Raw genomic sequence first — 15,192 nt, 5'->3', positions numbered from 1 at the left:
TATCTATATATTATTATTATATTTCTTATTTAAGCTAACTTCACACTGCCAGATATAAATTATATTATGATCCGGTCAATATTTGCGTTCCCAAAAAATTTAAAATTTTTAGAATAGAAATTGGTACGAATGTTGGGAATACCAATATTGACTATCTCGTAGTGTGAAATAAGCTTTAAAGTTACTATCTCATGTCTGATATAGGTACGTGACACAATAAAGGCCCCAACTTCTATCGCACGCACTGCTACTGCATACCGCCTTCAATAGCCGATAATTACAATGCAATTAGGTGTAATAAACGCGTAAGCACTCTTTGCGTAGACTGTGAGATAGTGATCGCTAAATGTTAGTATCTACGAACCTACGATACGACTGATTTATTATAAAATGAGAAAGTGTTTATTTGTTGGTTTGTTCTCCAATCACGCAACAACGGCGCAACGGATTGACGTGATTGTTTGCATGAGTATAGTTGGAGATCTAGAGAGAAGATTTTTTGGAATAAAAATTATAATATATTTTTTATTCCGGAAAAGCCAAGAGTTCCAACATTATTTTTGAAAAGATAAATCCACGCGGACGAAGCATCTACTAGTTTTGTTATAATATGTATATAAATTGCGAATTATAACACAGTTTTTATTATTCTAACACTGGTCTTAAGGTCTTTTAAGTAGTCAGTTATATAAGTCGCTTTATATAGGTCCAAACGCACTTATACGCTGCGCTGCGCGACGCAGCAGTGCCTTGCTCCATACAAACTCATATAAAGTACTAGATGATGCCCGTGACTTCGTCCACGTAGATTTAGGTTTTTTTTAATCCCGTGGGAACTCTTTAATTTTCCGGGGTAAAGAGTAGTGTATGTCTTTCCCCGGGATGTAAGCTAACTCTGTACCAAATTCCATCATAATCAGTTAAACTGTTGGGCAGTGAAAAGCTTACAGACAGACAGAAAGACAGACAGACACACTTTCGCATTTATAATATTAGTATGGATATGTATATAATCGCACCGCAATTTTGCCGCACCGCATCGCACAGCGTCGCTCAAGTGTGCTCTCGATACTAATTTAGTGCATTAGTGCATTTGGACCTTTAAGATAAAGATTTCTAAACGGAGTTGGAGATAGAGAAACGGCGACCATTTCTAATTCAAACCCGGAAAAATACGAATATTCAGTACCGTCTTCTTATTGATTTGGGTCGGCATTGAATCAGTGCACAGGAGCCCTAATCGTAATAGCGTTAACAAGTACTCAATGTCAAAACATCGAAGCACTACTTGAAAGAAATAATAGTTAAAATTCAATTTGCCGTTTTCTTATTCTTGAAATAAAACAAGGCTTAATCATTCCGTTACAATTACCAGTAAGTATGCGCTGTCGAAATATGCAAGTTAAATGAAGGCCCATTACAGTTTTCACCCTATAATAGCATACTTAATAGTGGTTGATGGAGTAAAAATGTTAAAACACGCAAGAAAAAAGGTACCCGATGAATTTATTTTTAATGCTAATTTTAAACGAGCTTCAAGTTACCGTTGTATTAGTTAAATGATAAGTTGTAATTAGCGTCCGAAGAGTTGCTTTTTCTGTATTAGTCAGTAATGGTTTAACTGATTTCATAAAAAGATGTTTCGTAGAAGAAGGAATTGAAAATGTGTAAAGGAAATAATAACAATTTAATGAGTACTTTAAGACAATTAATAAGTCTAATTGGTAGCTTTATATCATCATTATAAAGTGGGGTCGAGAAAGATTGATGAGTTCAAGATTTCATGCAACATAGAGATTTGAGATGCCAGATGGTAAAAAATCGCCAACGATAACTACTATAATCATACTATTAATTTAAAAACTTGATTCTTACACATATTTAAAATGGTAGATGTAGATTTGAAGAAATAAATTAAAGCTCACTCTGACAAGGCATCGAGTCCTCGCCTGTTTTCATTTTATTCTACTCTAGTATTATATTATTATTTCCTGGTTCAATGTGTAAAAAATTTATGACTATGCGTTGATTTAAATGAAGCTCAAAGCGTGTGAATGTACACATCATAAAGGAAATAGTAACAGTAGTTAGTTACGAAGGAAAACTGCATGTTTTATGTGATACGGAGTCTGAGGTGCGTGTGGGTGTGCAATATAAATATAATAATTTGCATTTAGCTACGTGAGAAGTAGAGTAAAGTTTATTTCAAGCATCTTTAATCGATGATATTAATATGTTCTGCAAATAAAATTACAATTAAATAGTTGATGCCCGTTACTTCGTCTGCATGGATTTAGGTTTTTTAAAAATCCTGTGGAAACTGACTTTCCGGGATAAAAAGTTGCCAAAGAGATGTCATTTTCCGAAACGCAAACTACCTCTGTACCAAATTTTATGTAAATCGGTCATACGGATATGCCGTGAAAAGCAAGCAGGCAGACAAACAAAAAGACACACTTTTTTATTTATAAATGTGTAAATAGTACGAGTACCTCTATACCAACATTATGAAGAGAAAAGGTTTATTTCTTTATTTATAATCGTTAAACTCAGAAACTACTAAATCGATTTAAATCGATTTAAATAATTTTTTCAGCATTAGAAAGCTACTTTATCCGAAAATAACAGTCTATATTTTATGTGTATATAGGTCTAAGTGAAGCCGGGCGAATCAGCGAGTATTCGATATTTTAATAGGCACCATGCGAGGCTTTATCTGTAAACAAGGTTCCCATACTATTAGAGTGCTCATAAAAGCATCCAAGAGTTTAATAAGGTTAGTCGAAGTTAAATTACACTTAGCTTTAAATTACGCTGCAATTCCGTATTGGTATAGGCATGTAGAAGATATTATGTGGCATAGTTGTAGTTTAAACAATAATTTTAATTTTAACATTCCAGTTAGATATCTTAACTTTAAACAGCTGAAATAAGTAATACTTCATATATACTAACATTATAAATGCGAAAGTGTGTCTGGCTGTACGTGTGCTATATTTTCACGGCCTCATCTGTTTAGCCGACTCTGACAAAATTTGGTACAAGGTTAGCATACATCCCGGGGACGGACATATCAGTTTTTGTACCGGAAAATGATGGATTTCTCACGGGATTAAAAAACTAAATCCACTTGAACGAAGCTTACATTCTGAAGACGAACATAGAATACTTTTTATACCGGAGAGAGTAGAGTATAGTCAAAGAGTTCCGTGGATCAAAATCCCGTGGATTTTTGAAAAAACTATATCGCGGACGAAGTCGCAGACATCATCCAAAATTATTGTAATATCAATTCTGTCTCGCAGAAAGTTACTGCTTCTAAATTCTGTAGTTCAGTTTCAATATCTAAAACAATAGCTTAAGTAATACAATCGGAAGGGTTTAATGTATGCGGTAGTAGTCTAACAGATTATTTTGTATTGACGTCTATATACGATAGGAACGTCTAACCCATAATATTAGAAGCCTGTTATTAATACAGCCTTCCCGACACGTAGTATTCGCTCTACTATAAAAATTAGGTGCACTTGCAGTAATGTTTCAAGGATTATTTTGAGTATCTGCAGAGATAAAGGAAAAGTTAACATCAATAAAAACCATCATATTTTCATGTGTCCAGGCATTGTCCACATTTCTGTATTTAAGTACCTAACTAAATAAAATTTCGTGGACGGATAAATTATGAATAGATGATACCTATATACTTAAACAAAAAATAACGAAATCCTATAATTAATTTAACAAATGTAAATGAGACAAGGCGTTGATCTATGGTAATGAATATTTAATTTATAGTAACAAGAGAGTTAGGCCTTACATTAGGTAGGTACCTATATTTTTTTTACGCATATAGTATCCGTATCTATTTTATTATATGACATGATTTTTTGAGGACGCAGACGCATTCATTTATCAGATTGCCAAGAAACTTTTTACAGTTGTTGTTGGAACTTGCGGGAAGGGTGCTGACGTACAAAAGTTGGCGCGCGAATCGTGCAAACAAAGTAGCATTGCAACGCATGCAATTTTTTTGAAACAAGCTAATGCTAGTTTAGTGAAAATGAAAACTTACAACTTTGAAATAAATGTTTTTTTTGGATTTTCAAATTAATTGTAAATAATTAAATAAATAAATAAATGATCATTTATTTATAGTATCAAATACCAATTATAATTTCATTAGAACTTTACTTTAGATTTTGCATCTATCGGCACTCTTGAAGTTTTTACCCATCCCAAAATTACCCAACGCACCTAAAGAAGTTTTCACTTCAAAAATATTGCTTTGAGAATGAAGCTTAGCATGAATATGCGTGTTGACTACAATTTAATGCAAAAATATTCATATGCTTTAATGTGCTTGCTAATAGATGGCTGATAGCATCACCACCTAAAAGTCGCGAGAAAGAAAGTAGTGAGTCAACTCATTATGCCCATTTTTGGACCAGAATGATGCTGATTTGGCGAAATTGGGATACTGACTATTTAAAAGCATATTATGTTTATAGTACGCGACAGGTCGAGATGGCAATCGACGTAGGAACTCCCGCACACCCGCACAGCCCCCGCACGCTAATCCAGTGCTGGATAGCGCGGGTGGCGTACGGGTGTGCGGGACCTTCCCCCACCTCATACTCCGATTGCCATTTCGATCTGTTGTGTACTATAACTGTATTAAAGTTTTGAAGATATACTATTAAGATAAAAAATAGAGCAAAAATCTCATTTCAAGATGATACATATTCAATGGGTTTTGCTAATCGTGTTCACACATTATACTTTACTACATAACGGTTTTGTAATTAACAGATTTGGCTACATATTGATCGAAATTGATGTACATTAAGGAATCGGATAGCCTTGTTCGTAACTCGTTATATGGGTTATATAATATTATATTATGTTTATCGTTTACTAGCTAATGTCTGGCATGAGTTGCGATACATTTTTAATAATGGTAATATATCAAAAACGTTCTCGCAAGTAGTTACCAATAATAACAGTACAAAATTTCATCGCAATCGAATGAATGTTATGGGAACGCATAAGAAACAAACAAAACACTTGTTAATGCCAACTTTGTCTAAAAACTCGCGCGCCACCTACTGTACGATGATATTTAATAATACTTACTATGTCAGAACGCAAGTCCCAACAACAACGCACAAAGTTTTAAATCACAATCGGATGAATATTCATATCTAACTTAATGGCTAATAATTATTCAGTAACGGTTTTTGTTGGATAGGTATGCGAAAATTCTTGGTTGGTGTTAATAGGTGTAAACCCATGTTTGACAGGACAGATTAGTTCCGAAGTGATTAATACCTATTATTTCTGAAAGGTAAATAACCTTATTAGCCGTATTGTAATGCGATCATTTGGAAGTGGGGTTCGTTTGTGGTTGTTAGTTTTAAAGGAAGCTATTTGACAAGCAAACGGCTTAGTTAAGCGAAGGGTGTAAATTTAATTAACAACGTGCACGGAAAGTGCTCGGCATAGTGACATAAATTACCTTAGATTAAGGACGTAAATTACTTCATACAATGTCATACTACAACTTATTCAACAGTGGCATGTAAAGGGAACTGTGCTGGTTCATTAGGTGCTCGTAGGGTGTTATAAGAAAAATACAATTAAGGGAAGTAAAACAAACACGTCCAGTCGCTGTGGCAGTTCGAGGTAAGAGAGTGAGTGATTGTCAATTCACACATCGACTAAATGATTGAATGATCTGAATTATCCAAAGATAATTTAACTTCTGTTGGTGTTCCCAACAGCATGCTCGTTGCGGGCACTAGCAAATGTAAATACGAATCATTATTATGTACCGTAAAGTTTGCAATAGGTAGGTACCTTAAATATGATTATGTCTAAGAATTTTCTTTAGCTATATTCAAGCCTAATTAGCAAAGAAGCGGAAAGTACGATGGGAAATAGCTACTAATTATGTATAATCGTGAATGATCTTGAGAACCTGGTTTTACGATGTAATCAATCGACAATAAAGGTTACGGAGGACACGTTAAGAATATAAATTAGATATTTTTACGCTAGGTAATAATGTTTGGATTTATTAAATACTAGCTGATGCCCGCGACTTCGTACGCGTGGATTTAGGTTAAAAAAATTCCGTGGGAACTCTTTGGTTTTCCGGGATAAAAAGTAGCCTATGTCACTCTCCGGGTCTTAAACTATACGCATGCAAAAATCATGTCGATCCGTTGCTCCGTTGTGACGTGATTGGAGGACAAACCCATAAAACAACAAACAAACACACTTTCGCATTTATAATAGGGGTAGTGATGCAGTCGAATACATTTTCAAAACGTTAGATTGGTCCAGGTCTTAATATAAGTCGCGAGTACATCTCACACCTACTATTCACTACACACTAAATTAAGCAAACTGGATTAAAATTTTAAGAAGAGATTATCAAGCCGTGGTGATACCTGGACTTCTCAGGTGCATAAGACGTAGAATAAATTCCCAGACAATCCCCAGAAAATGAAACAGTATGTATGCCTAACGCTCTTTTGAAGAAAACCTAAACAAACTATGACAAAAATTATATTGTGAACATGGCCGAAAATTGAAAGTTTTAATGGTGTAGAACGTAGAAGATACCTCGTCTAAACTAGATCAAGCCGCACGAAATCAATTAAATTTTTTTCTGTTGGATACGGATGAAGAGGAAATCCATGACTAATATTATAAATGCGAAAGTGTGCCCGTCGGTTTGTCTGTTACTTTTTCACGGCCCATACGCTTTGGACGCAATCGGATACAGAGCTAACTTGCATCCCGGAGGCAGACTTAGACTATTTTTAACCAACTGCAAAAAAGGAGAAGGTTCTCAATTCGTCTGAATCTTTGGTTTTTATTCATAGCATTAATTTTGAATGAACTATTGTGTTTCTTAGTACACTAAATTACTGTTTTTTTATTTCATTTTCAACAATTCTGCTAAACTGCGAAGCTAACACACTGAAACCGAAGCACAGTAACACCTTATTTATTTATTTATTTTATTTTTATTATTCATGTACCAAAAATTGTAGTTACAAAGTAATAATAAATTAAGTTACCTTAGTTTAGCTTCAAAAGCTAATCTTATCTAATACGACTTTAGGCAAAGGACGTCCCTTTAAACTTCTTATTCTGTTATTCTATGTCAAAATGCTTAAAGTTGAGTTTAGGTAGTTACATTGTCAGAAAGATTCGACTACACTCCACTCAGTCTATAAGCTAGGCCCAAAGTCTTTGGCCTAAAGTCAACTTACTGGACAATGCACATTGCACATGTTACAAGAATTTTTGTCCTCCCGAGGTTTCCCGTGGCCGGCTTCTACGTCTAGTGCTGCACGTTCTTTCACATGGAAGAAGCTAAGAAAAAACAGCTAAAGTAAACAACATAATGTATGGGATTCTTCGTATTTGTGACTTTTGGTGTGGAAATCTTGGGGCCGTGGGGCCCGAGGGCTCGAGCTCTTTATGAGGAAATTTCAAAAAGGTTATCCTGTCAACCGAGAATCTGGGAGCTGGCAGCTACCTTGGACAAAGAATTAGTTTGGCCATCTAAAGGGGCAATGCTGCCAGCATCTTTCGTTCAATGCTTCGCTGCGGTGGTCTCAACGAGGGTTTAGATTTAATTTAATTTATTTTACTTTTAATTTAATATTTTTTTTATTTCTTAATTTTGATTTAAGTTTATTGTATAGAATTGTTATAGTTATTATAATACTTAGGTATTTGATTCAATAAGCAATTAGGTAAATAAAAAATTGGCGATTAAAAAAAATTAAATAATATAAATGTTGACTTTATCTGCCGTTTGGCTTTGTTTAAGTAATACACCTATTGACGTTTAAAGGGGAACATTCAACTAAAATAGCGGTTTATAAACCATGTCCTTGTGACCTGTAGAAAGCAGGAGTCATCTTTGAAATCGATTGTTTACAGTTATATATGCTTTTAGGGAAAAGTTCACCGTCATGTGACCCACTTGGGAGTAAGGTAAATTTCTATTTCAATTTATGGAGTATTGTGGTAGGCTAAGGTATTAAGGTATTGTTCAATAAGAGCAAATTTGCATTAGGACAACTCATCAGCCTATTAATACTTCATAATAGCTACTAGACAAAGGTCAACTTTACATAGAAGAAAGATACGTAGCTAATACCCATCATGCTCATGTAGTACAGGTTGGTGCACATATACCATTATTTCCCCCAAAAACTTGCAGATTCCTCGGAAGACTTGAATTAAGCCAAAAAGAAGAAGGGAAAGACGCAGGCAAAAGCTCGTTCCTTGACCAATAAACTGACAACTTCATAAGTTCTCGCCGATTTATCATGAAACAAATAAATAGTAAGTGTGAATGCACATTTAGATCAATAATAATAATACGTGAAGTCGCAAGGGCAGATCTGTATCAGCGGAATCGCACACAGCGAGCGACGTCCGCCGCGCGCCGCTCGGTCGCTTGCGCCGCTCGCCGCGACGTCCGGCCATCTCTCCCTTTCTCTCAGGTTATCGCTCTCTCTCTCCGTCCTTCGGCGGCTCATTCCTCTTCTTCTTGCAAGGTTAAGGTTACGTCAGACGTGTTATGTTATAACCGTTGGGGCGCAGAGCGGCAAGTTCAGTGTCTCGTTGAGAGTGGCCGCGACACTAGGCTCGCGATCGACAGCACGCGTTTTACGAGGACTGTGTCGCCTGTGATATACGAACAGTGAAAAGTTCATGAACTGGGTGTTGAAATTTGTTTGAACTATCTCGTGAAGCTGACTCCCAAAAATCCCCGCTAGGCCTTCTAAATTAACTTATAGGTGAGTCAATAAAATATAAGATGTATATAGAAATTGAACAAAAACGAATTAAAAAATATAGTAATTGAATAACATTACAAAAAGCCCCGGATTGATCAGCATGGCCTGTCCGACAACTGGTCTATAAATATTTTATAATTGCGGTAGCTGAGTAAGAATCACACTTCCTACTACGGATCGAGATGATTAAGAGCTTATTCTATAATTTTACATATTGATGAGGATATATACCCTTTAAAGGGAAATTTACCTTTACAAGATCAATGACTCTATGCACAACGTAAGATTTGAACACTATTCGATAATAATTGGTATTTGGAGATACTCGCAAGTAGGTCACAAATCACAATACAATTTTCTGACGAACTTCTACTAGGTATGGGCATTGAGTTATATTGTATTCTTTATCCTACTGATAAATAAGTTTAAGGAACCTAATTAGTTAGGTAATGGCCTAGGTTGCGAACTATATTATAAAGATATTTTTTATCATTATCATCATCGCAGAATATATTATAATAGTAATTATAATTTTTGATGCAATATAAAAATATTAATTACACATTTTCAATCTATTCTTTTTCTTCCTTCTTTCTGTAAGGTCCTCACCATTAACCTAGCTTTGATCGCATAGATATTTAAATATATTATTATGTCCTCTAAATAATCATAATATTCATATGTTATCTATAAGTCAAAAGTAATAATGCGTTGGGGCTATGCAATGTTTCATGTCAGTTTATCTTAACTCACTTTTCAAAATTAGCATAGGGTAGCATTCTTAATTTATCTTCTAACTATAATTTTCATAAAGGTAAATATGTGGCGCAAAGCAAAGTAAGAAACAAATAATTATTTTGCTATTCAGAGTAAGCGCTGCTCTTTCAACTTCGATGTCAAAAAAATTAGGAAGGCGAAAATCCTTTCACAAAACTCGTTCAGCTGTTATACCAACACAATATATTAGGGTACCACAATTAAGTTAAATACTGAAGTAGCCAGCTAGGAATAAAAATACTGACAACACTGAAATACAGTATATTAATCAGTATTGCTGACAACACTGATTAATATACTGTATTTCAGTGTTTTTATTTCTAGCAATATATCAAAGGTATAATATACAGATCAGAAAGAAACATAACGAGTGTTACCGTTAGGGGTTTGCGAGGGTTTTTGCGCATCTCGACTCACTTCGATCGTGTGTGAGATTGATAGGCTCCAGTGCACATCAAGCTACCTATGTATTCTCAGATAACCATAGTAAATCAGTCAGAGTCTATCTTTAGAGCAATTAAATAAGAAACTGTAAATTTAAAATTATATTATTAGCCGTTCAGAGATAAATTTTGTTTTAAACGTTTGAGGAATCTGACTATACAGTAACCTAATTTTACTGAAGATTTATTAGGAATGAATTGATACCTTTTAATAAAATAAATTAAACTAAATTAAAAAAAAAAAATCAATTAAACTTTTACAAGTACTTTTGAATAGCCAAATACATCTAGCTACCTTAAATATTTTGTTAAATTAGATATTGAGTAAAATCTTTTGAATATAAATTAATTAATTATAGGCACATGAATGTTTTAATCTAATCCCAAAAAATAGGCATAACGTTATTTTTAATTCGAAGATAGTTTAATTATGATTTTTAAACTATGCACTTTGATTCTGTTTAAAAAACAATTATTAGGTTAAATTTAATATTTTCTTAGGTATGGAAAGTCACGGGTAAACGCAGTGGTATAATAATTATACAGTATTTTCCTGTGCTATATTTAGCCGTGCATCGCTTCATTCTGTAGCAGGAAGACTTTTTTGTCGATTTATTTTAAGTTTCTTCACCTCAGGGTACATGATTAATTAATGAAAAGAAACATTTTTATGCCCTCTTTCTTCAAATAAAAGAAAAAAAAATTAGAGCTTGCATCAAAAGAACGTGAACAATATCTAGAAAAAACAATAAGTTGCATAACAGGTTTTAAAAGCATTATATTAATCATGAATTTTTTACAGTAAATTAATGCGTTGCGTGATTTTGTACGTAACACGTAAAGAACTCAACATTTTAGGATTCTGTAGTAGAACTAGTAACCCTTATAATAGCCTCGTCCACCCTGTACCTGTCCGACTATCTGTGTATCAGTCTGTGTATCACAGGCATTTTACTCAGAAGCTATTGGAGATGGTTGAAATTTGGTGCACTCATAATAACTTATAATCCTTCACAGACTAATTCATAGAAAAATTTTCAGGCTAGCTCCTGAACACGAAAAGTGAGAGTGAAAAAATCTTTTAGTGGGGTACTCATCGAGTAGACATTTAAAATCAAAACCGGTTTTAAAAAAAAACACCGTTTGGGAAATAAAGAAATCTAAAGTAGTAGTTTGCGTGACTTGGATGTCCTCGTCCCTAACTCCTAAGCTACTATATATAGTATATAGTAAAATCTAAAAACTACTAGAACACTAAGACACAGTATGAAGTTACAAACAAAATTATCACGAATATTATGACACAAATAACTATCAAGTTAATATAGTCAACCAAGATAACGTGTAGAATTGGACTTGGAACTGAATAGCTAGAGGAAAAAACCACACAAAACAAAATCACACACCTTTTCCGTTGTCTAATTTTTACGAATATTCTCACGGCTTCTATTTTTAAATTTAAAATATAAGTATTTTATCTGCATCTTGTAATGTATTTATTTTTCTGTATCTTTTTGTGAGCTACATTTAAAGTTTCAATCAAGTGTCTGGCTTATCCAGATATTAGTTTAAAATCGATTGCAACAATCAGACAAGAAAACTAATTAATGAAAACGCGGTGATAAAATAAATGCGTTTCTAATAAATTATTCTAGTTTTTTGTTAACAATGAGACGTTTTTTTATGAGCATGACAACGGAACCCTACTTTATGCGTGTTCTGGTACACACTTGACCAGTTATTTGATTATTTTTAGTGTGCAGTAAGTAAAATTGTATTAAAGCTAATATAAAACTATCCATTACATTTTTTTATACAATTTGCATAAATTAATGTAATAAAACATAAATTCCTTATGTAATTTAGTTATACCGTTTGATAATAATGGTAAAAAGTATTATTGCATGTAATGATAATATATTATGTTATAGATAAGATTGGTTCAAATCAAAGACTTCAACGCGTTCGCGGCGCGGCGTCACTAATATCTAAGGTAACGCTGGCATCAGCGTTTTACGTTTAATGTAAAACAAATGATGAATTTTAGCTAATGCAGGCATGCATTGCAATGCGACCCGCGCGTCATCTAGTGTAGGTCTAATCTAGTGATGGCACTCTATTTTTTAGTATGGACAGACAAATAGACCGACAAGCATTATTTTTATATTTAAGGAGATATAAAAAGAGGCACTAAATATTAATGTTTTTACGTTTTGTATAAAAAATGACATAATAAAACCAAATTAGTGATGAACTCGTAGTTTAACTTATCTCGAAATTTATTAAAACGTGCCTAATTAAAATAGAATTTAACAAATCAGGAATGTATCACTTAAATAGATCTGATTGCATACATAATTCATTTTACTAATAAACTAAGAAGACAGTCGCTATAACGGGACATAGCCCTAATTTTTAATCCGTGGCAACATAATGTATTCAGTTTGAGAGTAGACTCGCATCTACAAAACTTCATAACTTTTTAGAAATGTGTCAAAAGTCAAATATTACAGGACAGGTATAATTTGTACAAAATGACTTTTCACGCGCCATTTTAACTCTATGGGTCAACTGCCAAGTCAGTACGGTTCACCTTTAAAATAAGGACTAAAATCGTATTTTTGACATGAAATTTGACACATAAAGTTAAAATAGCGCGTAAGAAATTATTTTTATCTACATCATCATTCATCTACAACTCTATAAGGCTTCTCTACAAAAAATCTTAGAAAGCAATTAATCTTATTCTTTTAGTAGTAATAACAGCGAGAATTGCTTCCGTAAACATATAAACCCTTAGCAAATTTTTAAAGGTTAAGTATGTGTACCTACACATACTTAACCATAATAACATAATTTTTAAGTTGAAATTAATTGTAAATAATTATTCAGGTGCTCATAATGTAACAGAAAATAAAACAAGTTCTAATGTGCTAGAGGTGATTTATTAATAAAACTACAAGAAATTTAATGAATGCAATTTGAATAACATATTCTACTATGATGGCAGTGTGTAACCTAGGGCAATATACAGGATGAAACAGGGTACTTATATTTTACTCAGAAGGTACACATAATAATGTGAGAACATTAATTACTCAGCATGTTAGCGTAGCATGCAAGAGCACTTGAAAATATATCACTAAACCCGTAATCATTAAAATGAAATTGGTTCAGTTCTTCAAGTAGCTGCAGTAAACGATAATAAAGTTACTTATGTTTTATTGTTAGAAGAAAATACAAAAAAACAATGGCCAGGCTGTACTTGAAGGAGGCGTCTCAAAATGAGACTTATGCAAAATTTAGTATGTTAATTAGTTTTTTAAATACAATTAGTTTAACATGTTAAAGCTTAGTTTTAAATAAACTTTTAATTAAATAACTATCATTTAATTCTATTCGACGTAAAATATTGTATAAACTTTATACAATATTCCTTATAGTCCTTTATATTTAAGGATATGCTAACCATCAGTATCTAAGTACTTTACACAATTGCATACAAAATTGATAGTAGTAAACGATTGGTCATAGAATAGGTACAAACGACCTGGAATGCACGATCGGGGTCGAGGGTCAGCATTAGTACAGGCCTTCAGATGGTACGCCCTGGCCGTAGTAAATTGAGACACAGACAAGGAACACTTTGGAAATAAATCCGTTTATAGCTGTTATTAGTTCTAGCCTACAAGGGTACTTTGAGACGCCATGGCATGGCGTAAAGATGAAAGTAACTATATAAACAGGTACTAAAATATTTATACGTTCAGAGTATGCGAGCTGGTTGTGGTATAAAAATTATGAAACGCTGTTTTGCGAGTTTGGTTTTTATGGCATTGCATGACTTTATATTGTCAAACATACTTATGAAAGAGAACCAGACCAGAGATAGCAGCTACTTTCTTTGTACTGACAAGCAAATATTACTTTCTCTATACCTACTGACACGCGAATTAATAATACATATGAAATTTTACAGTTTTATGCAATAAATCTATGCATACAAAACACTGCTCCTGACTGACTGATTTATCAATGCAACCTAAGTCATTGGGGTTAGAAACTTGTTCTGGCAGGTTTCTTTTATAACGTAGACACTCACTAATAAAGTATTTTTTGTAAATTCCACCTGTTCAAAAAAACTATTCAAGCGAAGCCGGAACAACAATTCAATAATTTATTTGGGGCGACCTAAAGGACTATTTTGTTAGTAATTACAAAGATTTTAAAACAATGTAAGTGACACATCAGACAATAAAAGCCTATGGTTTCCAGAGTTAGAATACCGAGGATTTGATGGGTCTGTTTGACCCCATTGCTGACTTCATAGTAGGTAATTAAGATGGTCACGTGAAAACAGTGACGCATTCGTGAGTGAACGCGCACCAGTAACACGCTACTCTGTGAACTATCGAGTACAAGGCAATGTAACGTCCCATTTCAATGATTACTAACTTATTACCGGTTTGATTAAAATTGCAAATTAATACGCACCCATCACGTCATAAGAAAATATGTTGTGGAGCGAGTATATGGGTGGGGAATATCTTTACGACGGAAGTTTATCGTTAACAACTTTTCATCAAGAAAAATCTATCGGGAGTGCAAGGTGCCTCCACCAACGTAACAGGTTTCTGTTTACGGAACTCAAGTCAGAAATTGCTGTGGAGCGAACTCTATAATAAAAAGTTATGGCACAATGGTAATTTGCGAAATTTTATATTTTCACTAAATGATGCCCACGATTTTGTTTGCGTGGATTTAGGTTCATAAATCCCGTTGAAAGTCTTTGACTTTCCGAGCTAAAAAGTAGCCTTCTTTCTATATTAAAAAATCACGTTGATCTGTTGCTCCGTAATTGAAGGATAAACTAACAAATAAACATATTTTTAATGTTACTAGATGACACCCGCAAATTCGTCCGCGTGGATTAAAGTTTTTTAAATACCAAGGGAACTAAGTCGTACCTATACGGGTTGCAAGCTCTCTGTACCAAAAAGATGATGCCTAAGTGTTTTTCCACGCGAAATTAGGTTTATAAACACCGTGGAACTCTTTGATTTACGAAAAGTAGCCATGTCCATCCCTGTGATTCAAGCTATCTTAATACCAAATTGCGTCAAAATCAGTTAAAAGAATGGTCT

At 33.8% G+C, this 15,192-nt stretch overlaps 2 protein-coding genes across 3 annotated transcripts in view; one reads left to right on the top strand and one right to left on the bottom strand.

Moving 5' to 3' along the window:
• Atg16 (Autophagy-related 16) overlaps positions 1-15,192 on the bottom strand; it is a 222,815-nt gene that overhangs the window by 124,018 nt on the left and 83,605 nt on the right. The gene's annotated exons all lie outside the window — the stretch shown is intronic.
• Positions 8,544-15,192, top strand: part of neo (neyo) — a 64,758-nt gene continuing 58,109 nt past the window's right edge. The window contains exon 1 of the mRNA XM_034972866.2: positions 8,544-8,828. The gene's annotated coding sequence lies outside the window, so the exon portion shown is untranslated. The remainder of the gene's footprint in view (positions 8,829-15,192) is intronic.

Source organism: Maniola hyperantus, chromosome 10 (assembly GCF_902806685.2).
Source record: "Maniola hyperantus chromosome 10, iAphHyp1.2, whole genome shotgun sequence".
Classification (NCBI taxonomy): domain Eukaryota; kingdom Metazoa; phylum Arthropoda; class Insecta; order Lepidoptera; family Nymphalidae; genus Maniola; species Maniola hyperantus.
This window is presented reverse-complemented; position numbering and strand designations above follow the sequence as displayed.